The sequence below is a fragment of the Sorex fumeus genome, unplaced genomic scaffold (assembly GCF_029834395.1).
Source record: "Sorex fumeus unplaced genomic scaffold, SorFum_2.1 ptg000039l, whole genome shotgun sequence".
Taxonomy (NCBI): Eukaryota; Metazoa; Chordata; class Mammalia; order Eulipotyphla; family Soricidae; genus Sorex; species Sorex fumeus.
In genome coordinates, this window is record NW_026606096.1 from 4,666,284 (window position 1) to 4,681,534 (window position 15,251).

Genomic DNA, 15,251 nt, shown 5'->3' on the forward strand with positions numbered 1-15,251 from the left:
ATTTACTCGAGCAGGTGCCAGGAACATCTCGATTCCTCCCAGCCCTGAGGTTTTGGCAGCCTCTTCCGTACTCGTGTTTCCCAATGATTGGAGGCTCTTTCAGGATCAGGGGAATGAGATCTGTTATCAGTTATATGTTTTTGGCATATCGAATACGCCACAGGGAGCTTGCCAGGCTCTGCCTGTGAGGGAGGGATACTATTGGTAGCTTGCCAGGCTCTCCGAGAGGCAATATATATGTGTATATATATATATTATATATATATTTCTCTATGGCTTGTTGCCTACTGTATGAACCCCATCAAATATGGTTTGGTAATTATGGAAAATGTGTAGGAACTGTCCTATGAAGCGGCCTGGAGTGTGGCGGCAGTTGGGTAGTGGAGGTCGGCTGCTGGGACTAGGGTCCCTTGGGGCGGGAGGGCTCTGACCTGTCCCACTCTGGGGCACTCAGAGTGAAAATAGCCTGGTGCGGAGCCCAGTGGAATGGTTATGGGAGCCTCATTTTATTTGTATATCTCATTTATTATGTATATATCTTTTTTCAATTTTAAGCACTCAATTCTTGTCCAGAGTATCATTTCCAACTTTCACCATCAGAGTGGTCTCTTCTATGTCCTAACTTCTCTCTTTCCCTTCCCCCAACTTGTAACAAGCTTTAAACCCTGAGATAGTCTTCCTGGCCCTCATTTCTGATGTCCATGGATCATAGTCTCATACTGCTTTTTTTTTATATCCCACAAATGAGTGCAATCACTCTATGTCGGTCTCTCTCTTTCTTAATTTGGGATGTTTTCATTCCAAGCCCCAATCTCTGTCCCAAAGCATAACCTATATAATATATTTTGTATTGTCTGTTGTGAAAAACTGCTGAAAATGCTACAAAAAAGTATCCATAGAGGAAACAGTATAAGATTATCTATTTTGGCAGACATTCTTTCAGATATCACTAACATGTTGCTTATATATATATTTCCCTCTATGATTTGTTGCCTACTATTGGAATCCCATCAAATATGGTGTGGTATTTACGGAAAATGAATGGGTTGGGAGTGTCTTATGATGTGTCGCACAGCCACAAATGCAGCCAGGCAGTCCAGGAATATGTTCATTCGTAAGTGAGGCTTGGCCCAAGCATGTGGGGAGAGGCCTTGAACATGGCGGTGGTTGGGTTCTGGAGATTTTTGGCTGCTGGGGATGGGTCCCTGGGGCAGGGAGGACTATCACCTGCCCCTTCTGGGGTACCCTGAGTGAAACAACCTGGCATGTAGTCCAGTGGCATGGCGATGACATGGGAGGTGTCTTGTTGCTCCCTTCTGTGTCCCGCTGTTTCTGACTCATTTTACTTAGCATAATATTCTTCATGACCATCCATTTATAAGCAAATTCATGACTTGATTTTTTTCTAACAGTTGTATAATGTTCCATTGTGTAATTGTATCATAGTTTCTTTATTCAATCATCTGTCCTTGGGCACTTAGGTTGTTTCCAATTTCTGGCTATTGTGAGTAGGGCTGCAATAAACATAGAATTGCAGATGGCACTTATCCTGTGTGTTTTCGAGACGCCAGAATATATTTTTAGAACTTGTATTTCTGGGTCATATGGAAGCTAAAATTCTAGTTTTTTGAGAATATCCATATTGTTTTCCAAAAGCTGGACCAGTCGTCATTCTCACCAACAGCAAATGATAGTCCCTTTCTCCCCGCATCTGTGCAGCACTGTTGCTCATGTTCATTTTGATGTGTGCCAATCTCTATGGTGTGAGATAATATCTTATTTTTTTAATTTTGCATCTCCCTGATTATAAGTGATGAAGAGCATTTTTTATGTATCTTTTGTCCATTTATGAAGCAAAGGGAAACAATTGGAACTACATTAAACTAAGAAGATTTTGCACCTCAAAAGAAACAGTTACCAAGATGTAAATGTAAAGACAGCCCACTGAATGGGATAATATATTTACACAATACTCATTTGATAAGGGTTGATATAAAAATGTATAAGGCACTGGTAGAATATTACAAGAAAATAAAAATATCCAACCCGATCAAAAATGGGGAGAAGAAATGAACAGAGACTCAGTATTTTTAATTTAAGTTTTATTTTTCTTTTTAAGATCACTCGAATACATTTATTATCTCTTCTAAAACAAGTTATTGATTTGGAAATTCCTTACATATTCCTGAATCCATTTTCATATTATCTCTTTAGCTGTAAATGTCAATGTTTTTTTAGTAGCTCAGCTAAAAATACTGTATCCTGTGTTTGTTGGAGTTAGATGTGACACATGGATCACACACTCAATAAATAATATACATGCTATGTGTACATGTAGAGTTGTGACTCTAAAAATAAGGGTCAAAGTATCCCTATATTTTTTGTTTATTTATTTAATTAAAAAAAATTTTTTGTAATGGATTCTGTGAGTTACAGTATATAGACTTACAAACCTTTGTGGTAATGTTTCAGTCATACAATGCTCAGTACCCATCCCTCCACCAGTGTCCATTCTCCACCACCAATGATGCCAGTGCTCCTCCCCCACCCCCATTTCATTCCCCCACACCCTGTCCGGTTTCTGTGGCAGGGCATACTCTCTCTCTCTCTCTCTCTCTCTCTCTCTCTCTCTCTCTCATTTTGTGTGTTGTGGTTTGCAATAGAGGTATTGAGTGGCCTTCGTAATTACTGGTTTTGGCATATCGAATACAGCGAATGTCTGAGCTCGCAAAGCAGTGCAGAGATGCGATCAAGGAAGACCTCAAAGAGAGAAGAGCAGAAGTGCTGGTAGATGCGGCAGAAGCCGGGAAAAGTATTTGTAACGCCCGCCTGTCCTTCGCCAACTACAAGACCAAGATGACTGCCCTCTGACGTCCTGATGGATCTATCACATCCTCCAGAACGGCAGTGGAGAAGATTATCCATGATTTCTACTCAAATCTCTTCAATAGCCATGTCCACTTGCCGACATACCAAATTCCACAGGATGGATATGTCGTTCCCAATGTTCTCCCTTCCAAAATTCGACACGCCATTTTGTCAGTAAAGAAACAAACAGCACCGAGCCCAGACAAGGTCAGTCCTGAACACCTGAAGAACCTGCCGTCAGTACTTATCAATACATTGGCTCGGCTCTTCACATGCTACCTGTCTGAATGCAAGGTTCTGTCCCAGTGGAAAACCAGCAGGACTGTACTACTGTTCAAGAAAGAAGACATCCATGACATTGGTAACTATCGCCCAATCCGCCTATTGTCTGTCATCTACAAGTTGTTCGCTTGAGTCATCCTAAATAGGATTGGCAGAACACTAGATGAAGGACAACCATGTGAGCAAGCCGGGTTCCGCAAAGGATTCGGCACCATTGACCATATCCACATGATAACCAAGCTCACAGAGGTTTCTAGGAAGTTCAAGATGCCGCTCTGTCTAACATTCATTGATTTAAAGAAGGCCTTTGGTTCTGTTGAGATGGAAGCAGTCATTGAAGCCCTAGCCAATCAGGGCATTCAAGCCCAATACATCAAGATCCTCCATGAGCTGTATTGCAGATTCACTACCAGGATCTCACCATTCTACAAAGAAGTAATCATCGATGTCAAGAGAGGGGTTCGGCAGGGTGATGCCATTTCACTGAAACTCTCCAGTACCACCCTCAAGAACATCATGCGACGACTGGAATGGGAAGGAATGGGAGTGAAGATACATGGTAGGCAACTAAACCTCCTCTGCTTTGCTGATGACATTGTTTTAATAACACCAAACATCGGCCAAGCGGCACAAATGCTGATCGACTTTGACCATGAGTGTGGAAAGGTTGGACTACAGCTGAATCTTACAAAGACAATGTTTATGAGAAACAGCCTCATCCCTGACGCTCCATTCACTCTCAATGGAATGACCATCTCCGAATGCAACAGCTATGTGTACCTTGGTAGAGAAGTCAACATGACAAATGACCTGGCACCCGAACTGCGCAGGAGGAAGAGAGCGGCTTGGAATGCCTTCAAGAGGGTCGAAGAAATAGCTAAGAGGACGAAGAACCTCTGGCTCCGGGCACATCTCTTTGATTCCACTGTTCTTCCTGCATTAACATATGCCTCAGAGACCTGGGCCCTACACAAACAGGATGAGAATGCTATTCGGGTGTCCCAAAGAGGAATTGAAAGAGCTATGCTTGGAATATCACGTTTCACTCAAATGAGAGAAAGAATCCGGAGTTCCAACCTCCGTTGAGGATCAAGAATCAGGGATGCTGTCTTGTTTGCAAATATGTCAAAAATCAGAAGGGCTGGTCATGTAATGAGATTTGAAGACGATCGCTGGACTAGAGCTGTTACTGACTGGATGTCAAAAGACTGCATGGCTGCCCACCTACCAGATGGTCAGACTTCTTCGTCAAGATCATGAACGATCGGTTTGAGGCTCTTCATGGTCCTAGAGTGAACAGACGCCATTGGGCTACACTAGCACGCGACAGGGACAAATGGAGACGTTACTGGCACCCGCTCGAGCAAATCAACAATTAACGGGAAGTCAAGTGATCAAGTGAGTGGCCTTCATGTTTGGTCTATAGTCTATTTTAAGAACGCATTTTCCATCTCGAGTGTGCCCTCCAAGCACCTTTTACTTAGTGGTTCCTTACCTGTCTGAACTGCCTTTTCCCCCCAGCAAAGTCTTCCTATATTTTTGATAATCTCTTTTCATTGGTTGAGATCTAGAGCTGTTGGTGAAAGCTTAGCCACTACAGTCATGAACTGCATCCCTTGGCTGAGATTTGTTGAGTAAGAACAGAGAAGAATTATGCTTTTGAATGCTTATGACTTTGGAGCTGTCATATTATTTTAGGAAATGCAGCAAGACTTAGAATTATTTAAGAAATGATTATAAATTATCATTATGTGTTATGATTTTATTAATTATAGATAATTCTTGTGCTTTCTTTTTATTGCAGTAGAAGCTAAACCCGGTGGCATTTATGTGTCCAGGGAACTCCCAGTGGTGTTTGGGGGCCACTAGGACCATACTCTGCAGTACTCTGGTACCATGCAGGGCCTGATATTGGAGCCAGACTCTTTCATGCACTTTGCTACTTAGTCATTTCTGTGGCCCAACATAGACACATTTTTTGAATAAAGATAAACAACCAACATAAACATGCAAGAAATAAAAGTCCTTGGTGATTATATTTACTCAATTTCAAAAAGACAAAGAATTATTAAAGAATCCCTCATTCTGGGTATTAAATCTATAACACATTAATTGATAAGAATTTATAGCAGGACACTGAAGGTCCTGCTATAGAATTCTTTTTCTGCTCAGTAATTGAGGAAACTTGAAGCAAAAGAAAGGAAGTGAATATAGTAATCTGAAATATCCCTTCAAGATAATGAACTTCTTACTTTATGAGAGACTTCCTGACTAACAACATTTGCATAACTGGTTAGTTTTCTGACAAAAGATCTTCACATGGGACTTGGCATTGAATTTTTGGATGACACTAAAAGCAGAAAGCAATAGCAACAAAAACAATAACCTGCGGTACTACATAAAAAAACTAGAAGGCCTAAATATACACTTTTCCAAAGAACATATTTTAAGGGTAAACAAATATGTGAAAGATGGGTTCAACATCACTAATTATTAGGTCAGCATGAATTAAAATAATGAGATATTACCTCTGAACTAGTTAGATGGCTGTCCATTAAAATTGTAAAAACTAACAAGTGTTCAATTGAATGTGAGTAAAGAACATTATTTTACATTTCGGGAGTATTTTAAACTGGAATAACCACTATAAAAATAGTATTCAAGTTATTCAAAAATTTTTAAAAATGTTACTATTTGACTGAACGATTGCGCTTCTGGGAACATACTTGAAGAAAATAGAATTACTACTACTACATTATTCACAATAGCCAATTCATGGATATGACATTATTCTATAAGAGTGGTTGGGAAAAGAAAATGGATGAATGGATAAGTAGACAAACAGTTATTGATATGAATTGGTATATGTAATGAAATACATTCCAAATATATTTAAGTATAGATCCATAATAAAAAAATACACAATCACAGAAAAGAAGGAAATTCTGCCATAAAAAATCATTGAAGGCATTATGTCAAGTGAAATAAGTCAGACAGAAAAAGATAATTACCATATGACTTTGCTTCTAAGTAGAATATAAAAAAAACAAACTCATAGAAACATATTAGATTGGTGATTACCAGTATGAGGTATGGTGGTAGGATGGGAAAATTGAACAAAGGCAATAGAAAGATAAAACTTACAATTACCAGTTTTGGTGGTCAATATATAGTTTATAGCTATAGTTAGCAGAACTGTATTATATATTTGAAAGTTATTAATGAACTAGATCTTAAAAGTTCTCAACACAAATAAAATTTTATAGTAATAATATAAAACATATGGTGATTATTTTCCAATGCATACATATGTCAAATCATTATGGTATGCATCTTAAACCTGTATACAGTTATAGGTTAATTAGATGAAAAAAGGTCCTCCCGTTGATCGTCGATTTGCTCGAGCGGGCCCAGTAACGTCTCCATTGGAGACTTTGTTGTTACTGTGTCTGGCATATCGAATACTCTCGGTAGCTTGCCGGGCTCTCCGAGAGGGGCGGAGGAATCAAACTCGGGTCGGCCATGTTGGCTGCTTGTAAGGCGAATGCCCTACCGCTGTGCTATCACTCCAGCTGGAGCGATAGCACAGCGGTACGGTGTTTGCCTTACAAGCGGCCAGCATGGCTGACCCGAGTTCGATTCCTCCGCCCCTCTCGGAGAGCCCGGCAAGCTACCGAGAGTATTCGATATGCCAAACACAGTAACAACAAAGTCTCCAATGGAGACGTTACTGGGCCCGCTCGAGCAAATCGACGATCAACAGGAGGGCCTTTACCTTTTACCTTTACCTTAGATGAAAAAAAGCCTAAGAAGCAAGAATTCTGAAATCTTTTTTAAATTGAATTACAGTGAATAACAAAGATGTTTATGATTGAGTTGCAGGCATACAATTTTCCAACACCAATTCCTTCACCAGTATGCACTACCTTCCCTGGTTTCCCTCCATCTCCTCAGTTTACCTCTGTGGCAGGTATATTTCTCCACCACTGTTGTTCTAGTGTCCCCTTTGCTAATAAATTCCCCACCTATGCTCATGTGTCAAGCTTCATTTATACTGCCAGGATCCCTTTCTCCATATCCTCACCAACACTTCATGTTGTTCTTATTCATGAGTGCTGGTCTCTCTAGTGTGAGGTGATATCTCATTGTTTGGATTTGCAATTCTATGTTAATTAGCGATATAGAGCATTTTAATGTGTCTTTTGACCATTGTTATTTCCTTTTTGAGGAGGTTTCTGTTCATCTCTTCTCATGATTTTTGGATAGAGCTGGATTTTTGGGGGGATAAAATTCTACCAATGCTTAATATGTCTTGAATATGAACTCTTTCTCAGTAAGTGGTGAGCAAATTGTTTCTCCCTATCTGTGAACTCTCTTTGCATTCTAGTCATTGTTTCCCATGAGGTGCAGAAGCTTCCAAATTTAATGTAATACTATTCATTATCTTTGCTTCTGATTGCTTGGCCAGTTGTGTTTCATCCTTAAAGATTTCTTAGCTTCATTGCATGGAGAGTGCTGCATATATTTTCCTCTATGTACCCTATGGATTCAGGAAGTCTGATATCAAGTTCTTTAATCCATTTTATTTGACTTCTGTGTATGACCTTAGGGAGAGGCCTGAGTAATTTTTTTTTGCATGTGGACAACCAGGTTTTCTAATATTTATTGAAGAGACTTTCCGTGTTCCACTTAATTTTCTTTCTTCTTTGTAAAAGATTGACTGATCCTATACCTTAGAATGTCTCTGGGGTTTTTATTCTATTACACTGATTTGAGGGTCTGTTCTTATTCCAGAACCATGCTGCTTTAATTACTACTGCGTTATACAGTTTAAAGTTGGGGAAAATGATACTTCCCATCTTCTATTTCCCAAGGATTACTTTTGCTATTATGGGGTGGTGATGGTGTTATTGTTAGATATTAATTTCTGCAGTGTTTGATCTTTTTCTTTGAAAAAAATGTCATTTGTATCTTAATAGAGACTGCATTCTGCATCAAATCTGTATAATGCCTTAGGGAGTATTACCATTTTGGTGATGTTAATCCTCCAGCCCCATGAGCAGGGGATGTGTTTCCATTTCCTCAGGCACCCTATTATTTCTTTAAGTACTGTTTTTTAAGTTTTATTTGTGTAGGTCTTTAACTTCTTTAGTTAAGCTGATTCCTTGGTACCTAATTTTCTGAGGCAGAGAAATTTTAATTTGATATAGCACTGTTACTCTAATACTGAGGCCTAACTTTGCGCTTTTCATTTCACCTACCAAATTCTTTAGTCATTTCTGCTTGGAGCTTTCTCATTTCTGTTCTTTTATCCTCTTGTATTTTATTGGCTATCTCTTCCATTGTTTCTTTGGTTTCTTAAACATCTTAAATATTTCCTCACTAATACTCTTACAGGGAGGTTATATAGCTGGTTATTACTGGTTGAGTCTTCATTCACTAAGACTGGTGAAGTTCTGCATTGCTTTCCCACTGTAACTTTTGCAATCTGGAAGTGTCTCTTGTGTGTTGTTGTGAGGATCAGTGGCTAGAGTTAGGAAGTCAGTGTATTCTCTCTGTGACTTTTAAAGAAGAGAAGAAGTCTAGATTGCAGGAGTGCTTCACAGGGCTCCTGGTCTGGAAGTGGGGTGGTGAGTTCTATGTGTAGTTTCCTAATTACTTTTGAGATGCTTTGTAATTCCTTAATTACTTTTGAGATGTTATTAATTCACAGTACTGGGCTCAGGGCCTTCAGAGGTCTCCCTCGGGCGGGGGTGGGGGGAGGGGCAAAGCTGAATGTCAGGCATGGTCAGCAGGGATCTTAACCTGGGTATGAGATGACAAGTTCTCTTTTACTTTTTAAGTTCTCTTTTACTTTAAGTAAAGTATCTTACTATTTTACTTTTGTAAGTAAAGTCTTTTCCAGGACAATTTATTAAGAACATTTCATATAAAGGCATAAGAATGAACTGGAATGACAGATGCGCAAGTACCACATATCTATATACAAATGTACAACTACATTTGTATTATTATTAGTGTCATCTTAATTTCAATTCTTTGTATCTTTATTAATGAAACTGGGATTCAGTTTTCTCTTATGAGTGCCCCATTACTATTTTCATATCCTTACATCACACACACACAAACACATACACACACCATATTCTTTTCTTTTCCTATTGACTGAGGCTGTTTTAACTAGCAAAACCTTAAGTCAGCTGTGATAATATAACATTCAATTATTAAAACAACAGAGAGGAATTTGGCTGAGGTGGGGAGAGAGAAGGGTGGATGTGATGGAGAGAAAATAAGCGAAGGGAAAAGAAGAGAAGCCCCTCAGCCTGAGCCCTAGTCATTGGATATTAACCCTAATTGTTTTAGTCTTCATCAATGAATTCTCCCTTTTTCTCCTTCGAGAGAAACTTACTTGTTATGAGCACCCCTAATCCCCTGAGTTTATCTTTAACCTTTCCTTTGTGCTTTTTATTCTCATTATCACAATTCCCCAACTCAGTCTTGGTTACTATTTCCCCTATAATATTTTTTTTCTTAAATTTTTATTAGCAAAACACCAAGAGGTACAGTTGTAGACTTACAAATTTTTGTGCTTGGGTTTCAGTTATACAATGATCAAATACCCATCCCTCCACCAGTGCCCATTCTCCACCACCACCAGTCCCAGTATCCCTCCCACCGCACTTCCCCCCATCCCACCCTACCACTGTGGCAGGGCATTCCATTTTGTTATCTCCTTTTGAGTGCTGTTGTTTGCAAAAGAGACATTTACTGGCAATCTTGTTCAGACTGTAGTCTACTCTCATCATGCATTTCTATCCTGAGAGGAACCTCCCAAAACCTTTTATTTGGTGCTCCCTTCTCTATCTGAGCTCCCTTTTCCCCTAGAGTGTGTGGTTGTCCTCAAAGCCATGGAGTAATCATCCTGGTACTTATTTCAGCTATTCTTGGGTGTTAGTCTCCTATTTTGTTACTTTATATTCCCCAGATGAATGCAATCTTTCTATGTCTACCCCTCTCTTTCTGACTCACTTCACTTAGCATGATACTTTCCATGTTGTACCACTTGTATGTAAATTTCATGACTTCATCCTTTCTGACAGCTACATAGTATTCCATTGTGTAGATGTACCAAAACTTCTTTAACCAGTCATCTGTTCTTGTGCACTCAAGTTTTTTCCAGATTCTAGCTATTGTAAACAGTGCTGCAATGAAAAGACAATTGCAGATGTCGCTTCAACTATACATTTTTGCCTCTCCGGGGTATATTCCCAGGAGTGGATTTGCTGGGTCAAATGGGAGCTCAATTTCTAGTTTTTTTTTTTTTTTTGCTTTTTGGATCACACCCGGTGTGCACAGGGGTTACTCCTGGCTCTGCACTCAGGAATCATCCCTGGAAGTGCTCAGGGGACCATATGGGATCCTGGGAATCGATCCTGGGTCGGCTGAGTGCAAAGTAAACGCCCTACCCGCTGTGCTATCTCTCCAGCCCCCTCAATTCTAGATTTTTGAGAATCGTCCATACTGTTTTCCAGAAGGGCTGAACCAGTCAGCATTCCCACCAGCAGTGAAGGAGGGTCCCTTTCTCGCCACATCCTCGCCAGCACTGGTTGCTTTTGTTCTTTTGGATGTGGGCCAGTCTCTGTGGTGTGAAATGATATCTCATTGTTGTTTTAATCTGCATCTCCCTGATGATTAAAGATGTAGAGCATTTTCTCATGTGTCTTTTAGCCATTCAAATTTCATCTATGGTGAAGTTTGTGTTCATTTCGTTGCCCCATTTTATGATAGGGTTGGATGTTTTCTTCCTGTGGAGTTCAACCAGTACTTTGTATATCCTTGATATCAGTCCCTTGTCGGATGTGTATTTGGTGACTATCCTTTCCCATTCTGTGGACTGTCTTTGTATTTCGGTCACTGTTTCTTTGGAGGTGCAGAAGCTTCTTAGTTTAAGATAGTCCCATTTGTCTATCTCTGTTTTCACTTGCTTAGCCAGTGGCGTGACATCTTTGAAGATACCATTAGCTTCAATATCATGGAGGGTTTTGCCGACTTTGTATTCAATGTACCTTATGGATTCTGGTCTGATGTTGAAGTATTTAATCCATTTTGATCTTACTTTTGTACATGGTGTTAGGCAGAGATCTGAGCCCATTTTTTTGCATGTAGCTGTCCAGCTTTGCCAGCACCATTTGTTAAAAAGGCTTTCCTTACTCCACTTCACATTTCTTGCTCCTTTATCAAAGATTAGATGATCATATGTTTGGTGGGAGATGTCAGTATATTCAACTCTGTTCCATTGGTCTGCTGTTCTGCCTTTGTTCCAGTACCATGCTGTTTTAATTATTACTGCTTTGTAGTAGAGTTTGAAGTTAGGGAGGTTGATTCCTCCCATTTTCTTTTTCCCAAGAATTGCTTTAGCTATACGTGGGGGCTTGTTGTTCCATATAAATTTCTGGAGTATTTGCTCCATTTCTTTGAAGAAGGTCATGGGTATCCTAATAGGGATCGCGTTGAATTTGTACAGTGCCTTGGGAAGTATTGCCATTTTGACAATGTTAATCCTCCTGATTCATGAACAGGGGATATTTTTCCATTTCCTTGTGTCCTCTTTTATTTCCTGAAGCAGCGTTTTGTAGTTTTCTTTGTACAGGTCCTTTACTTCTTTAGTTAAGCTAATTACTAGGTAGTTGAATTTCTGGGGCACAGTTGTGAACAGGATTGTTTTCTTCAAGTCATTTTCTTCTCTCTCACTATTTGCATGTAGGAAAGCCATGGACTTTTGGGTGTTGATTTTATAGCCTGCAACTTTACTAAATAGATCTATTGTTTCAAGGAGTTTTTTGTAGAGGTTTTAGGGTTCTGGGCAATCCCAACAATATTTTATGATACTACGTCTGAATGGATAGAAAGCTGACTCCACTGTGTTGTATATTGGGTCACTTATGGTCCAGAATATCATATAGTTTCAAGATATCAATCTGAAACAAATGATACTTACATTTCTGATAGGCCACATTAAAATATTCTTCATTCTTTAAGGGAAGTGTGTATTTTATGTGGATACCTTGATAGCCCTTTTGAATGGACGGACATCTTAAGAATATGTGGAGATCAAGATAAAATGTCATGGAAACCAAAGAAACAATCCGAAAGATCAATAAAACTAAGAGCTGGTTCTTTGAGAAAATAAATAAGATAGATAAACCACAAGCAACACTCACAAAGAAGCAGAGAGAGAGAACCCAAATAAATCGAATCAGAAATAAGAATGGGGATATCACAACAGAAACCAAAAAAATTCAAAAGATCATCAGAGACTACTTTGAAAGTCTGTATGCCACGAAACAAGAGAACATAGAAGAAATGGATAAATTCCTGGATTCCTGTAATCTCCCAAAGTTGAATCAAGAAGATATAGATACCTGAATAGACCTATTAACATCAACGAAATTGAAACTGTAATCAAAAGTCTTCCCCAAAACCAAAGCCCAGGTCCAGATGGATTCACTAGCGAATTTTTCCAAACATTTAAAGAGAACCTATTGCCAGTTCTTCTCAAGCTTTTCCAGGAAATTGAAAAAAAAAAAACTCTCCCAAACAGTTTCTATGAAGCCCATATCTCTCTAATAACAAAAGGAAACAAAGACACCACAGGAAAAGAAAACTACTGGCTAATATCCCTGATGAACATGCATGCGATGATTCTCAACAAAATACTAGCAAATAGAATTCAACTACTCATCAAAAAGATCATATACCATGACCAAGTAGGATCCATCCCAGGGATGCAAGGATGGTTTAACACTTGGAAATCAATCAACAAAATCCCTCATATTAACAAAAGAAAAGATAAAAATCATATGATCCTATCAATAGATGCAGAGAAAGCTTTGACAAGACCCAGCAACCGTTTATGATGAAAAGCCTCGCCAAAATGGGAATAGAGGGGACTTTCCTCAATACAGTTAAAGCCATCTACCACAAGCCTACAGCCAGCATCATCCTCAATGGTAAAAACTGAGGCCTTCCCTCTAAGATCAGGGACGAGACAAGGATGTCCACTCTCTCCACTGCTGTTCCATATAGTACTGGCTGAGGGGCTTCTCATCCTGATGAACATGGATGTGAAGAATCTCAACAAAATACTTGCAAATAGAATTCAACAACTCATAAAATAGATCATACACCATGACCAAGTGAGATTCATCCTGGGGATGAAAGGATGATTTAACATTTGGAAATTAATCAACATAATTCATCATATCAACAAAAGAAAAGATAAAAATCATACGATCATCTCAATAGATGCAGAGAAAGCATTGGACAAGATCAAGCACCATTTATGATGAAAACCCTCTCCAAAACTGGCATAGAGGGGACTTTCCTCAATATAGTTAAAGCCATCTACCACAAGCCTACAGCAAGCAACATATTAATGGGGAAAAATTGAGAGCCTTCCTCCAAACATCAGGGATGAGAGAAGGATTCCCATTCTCTCCACTACTGTTCAATATAGTACTGGAAGTACGTGCAATAGCGATTAGGTAGAAAAAGATATTAAGGGCATCCAGGTAGGAAAGGAAGAAATCAAGCTCTCACTATTTGCAGATGACATGATACTATACTTAGAGAACCCTATAACCTCCACCAAGAAACTCTCAGAAACAATAGACTTGTATAGTAATGTTGCAGGCTATTAAATCAATACCCAAAAGTTCATGGCTTTCCTATATGCAAACAGTGAGAGAGAAGAAAGCGACATAAAAAAAAAACAATACCATTCACAATTGTGCCCCAGAGAATCAAGTACCTAGGAAGCACCTTAACTAAGAGGTAAAGGACCTGTACAAAGAAAACTACAAAGCGCTACTTCAGGAAATAAAAGAGGACACGAGGAAATGGAAAAATATCCCTTGTTCATGGATCGGGAGAATTAACATTGTCAAAATGGCAATACTTCCCAAAGCACTGTACAAATTTAATGTGATCCCTATTACGATACTCATGACATTCTTCAAAGAAATGGAGCAAACACTCCTGAAATTTATATGGAACAATAAGCCCCCATGAATAGCAAAGCAATTCTTGGGAAAAAGAAAATGGAGGTAATCCACCTCCCTAACTTCAAACTCTACTACAAAGCAGTAATAATTAAAACAGCATGGTACTGGAACAAAGGCAGAGCTGTAGACCAGTGGAAAAGGATTGAATATACTGACATCTCTCCCCAAGCATATGATCATCTTATCCTCGATAAGGGGGCAAGAAAAGTGAATTGGAGCAGGGAAAGCCTCTTTAACAAATTGTGCTGACAAAACTTGGCTCAGATCTCTGCCTAACACCATGTACAAAAGTAAGATCAAAATGGATTAAAGACCTCAATATCAGACTGGAATCCATAAGGTTCATTGAAGAACAATGTTGGCAAAACCCTCCATGACATTGAAGCTAATGGTATCTTCAAAGATATCATGCCACTGGCCAAGCAATTGAAAACAGTGATAGACAATTGGGACTATCTTAAACTAAGAAGCTTCTGCACCTCCAAAGAAACAGTGACCAAAATACAACGACATTCTAAATAATGGGAAAGGATATTTGCTGAATATACATCCAACAAGGGGTTGATATCAAGGATATACAAGGTACTCTTTGAACTCCACAGGAAGAAAACATCCAACCCCATCAAAAAATGGGGCGACAAAATGAACAGAAACTTTCTCAAAGAAGAAATCCTTATGGCTAAAAGGTACATGAGAAAATTCTCTACACCATTAATCATCAGGAGATGCAGATCAGAACCACAATGAGATATTAGAGAGAGAGAACAAAAGGGTGGGATGGGGGGATGGGGGGTGGGAGGGATACTTGGACCCGTGGTGGTAGAATATGGGCACTAGTGGAGGGATGGGTGCTTGATCATTGTATAACTGAAACCCAAGCACAAAAATTTGTAAATCTACAACTTTAGCTCATGGTGTTTCACTAATAAATATTGAAAAAAAAATAAATAAAAAGATAAAATGTCATACTTTTATTAGGATAACTTGAAAGCAAAACCTAATATTTAGGATATTATATGATAGTGATGAATTTATTTT